The sequence below is a fragment of the Papaver somniferum genome, chromosome 9 (genome assembly GCF_003573695.1).
Source record: "Papaver somniferum cultivar HN1 chromosome 9, ASM357369v1, whole genome shotgun sequence".
Taxonomy (NCBI): Eukaryota; Viridiplantae; Streptophyta; class Magnoliopsida; order Ranunculales; family Papaveraceae; genus Papaver; species Papaver somniferum.
This window is the reverse complement of record NC_039366.1, coordinates 108,567,660-108,569,733: the sequence shown is the minus strand read 5'-3', so window position 1 is coordinate 108,569,733 and position 2,074 is coordinate 108,567,660. Positions and strand designations below refer to the sequence as shown.

Genomic DNA, 2,074 nt, shown 5'->3' with positions numbered 1-2,074 from the left:
AATCTTTCAAAGGTGAAGTTTTTTCTACCGTCATAATTTTCTTTCCTTCAAAATTTCGTTTATGTATTCTTCCTTTGATGTTTTCATGGAATTCATTAACCAAGCTTTTTGTTATCATATTACACTCTAATTTTTTGCCATTTTCATTAATTCTATTCATCTTTCCTCCAACTGATTCAGTGATTTGTTTAATCACTTTCTTGATTTGAATTTTCTCAATCAACAATCTTCAACTTTCGATCTTCAATCTTCCTGTTTCTAGCGCCATTATGTAGTTGCAGGAAATCCTACAATACAGCCCTCGTATGATTTTATCGTTGATCAGCCTATTTTAAGGTTTACACTCTTAATTTTATTGATTAATTTCTGAATATTCTTACAAGGAAAATAAAGAAATCAAGAATGATCTCTGCTCTCAACTTTCTCTCTCCTATTTACTTATCTCTCACTCAAAAAATATCTCTCTTTCCTTTACAACTGAGTGACTATTTATAAGGGAAATACATAATGGATGACAGCTAATCTGTCCTTTATTTTCGGATATGGTTTGCGACATTCTCGCAACCTTACAAATGTTGACTTCGCAAGCTTTCTAATTTTCGCGAGACTATCACACCTTTCTCATGATCCTTGCTGATGTCGTTTCTGAAATTGTTTTGCGACGCTTTTGTGCAATACCATTGTTAACTTCGCTGAGAAATAACTGTTGCGAGATTCTGATCCTACAATTTTTCTAAAACTATGTTGTATCATTCAAGAAAGTACACCATTACGTGATACAAGATGTGTTTCTATTGAATAAATGCTTGGTACATTTTTACTCGTTGTTGGCCAAAGTTCACGATATTGCAGAATACGTGACACATTTGGTCGCTCTCGGTGGACAGTTAGTAAAAACTTCAACAGGATGTTGCGAGCTTTAAATGCTATAGCCCCGAAGATGATGGCTAAGCCAACAAGTGCAACTCCAATTAAAATTCGAGAGAGTACACGATTTTACTCATACTTTAAGGATTGTATTGGAGCTATGGACGATATACATATTCCAGCAATGGTGAACAAAAGAGATGCAACCGTTTATCGGAATCGACATGGAATTACATCTCAAAATGTGTTAGCGGTTTGTAACTTCGACTTGGAGTTCATATACGTGCTCAGTGGATGGGAAGGGTCTGCTCATGATTCGAAAATCCTTAACGACACAATGACAAAAAGAAATGGACTGAAAATACCGCAAGGTAATTTTACTTTTATCTAATGTGAAGTTTTGATTTTTTTGGTTAAGTTATATTTGGGTTCTACTTAACGAAGTTTTATTTTTGTGTTTTATTCAGGTAAATGTTACTTGGGGGATGGTGGGTTTGCAAACCGACAATATTGTTTAACACCATTTCGTGGCCAACATTATCATTTGAAAGAATTTTCTGGTACGGGTAATCATGCCAAAAAAGCTGAAGAATTATTTAACATGCGTCATGCTTCTTTGAGGAATGTAGTCGAAAGATTGTTTGGTTTTTTGAAGTCTCGTTTCTTGATCTTTAAGTCTCAACCTCCATTTTCGTATCAAGTGCAAGCGGAGATAGTGACAGCTTGTGCAGGATTACACAACTTCTTGCGAAAAGAATGCTGTTCAGATGAGTTTCCAGTCGAGGAAGAGGACGAGGAAGATATCCATCCATAAACGCTTGTAAATGACGACGAAATTTTGACACAACAAACTCAAGAACAACAACGTCAAGAAGCTAATGCATGGATAAAGAGTATAGCGGATGATATGTGGGAAAATGTTCGTGAACAAAGGGAGTTAGAATTGTCTGGAGACCGTTAAAATGAAGGGGAAAAAAATTATCTCGTTTCACAAAATAACATACTATTCATGCAGAGATAGGATCATTTTCATTTATTTTTTTTCTTTTGGTTAAAGATCAATGTTATTTTCAAATGAGAGTTTATTGTTTCTTAAAAGAGAATGAGTTAGGAGTGAAATCTCTCAAACTCCCCTAAACTCCCCCAAACTCCCTCTAATAAACTCTCTCAAACTCCCTACACTCCCCCAAACTCCCTGAACTCAAAA

The 2,074-nt window shown here is 35.4% G+C and overlaps 1 pseudogene; it reads left to right on the top strand.

Annotated features, from left to right (window-relative positions):
- Nucleotides 1-907: 907 nt before the first annotated feature.
- LOC113312390 lies at nt 908-1,774 on the top strand (annotated as a pseudogene).
- The last annotated feature ends 300 nt before the right edge of the window (nt 1,775-2,074 follow it).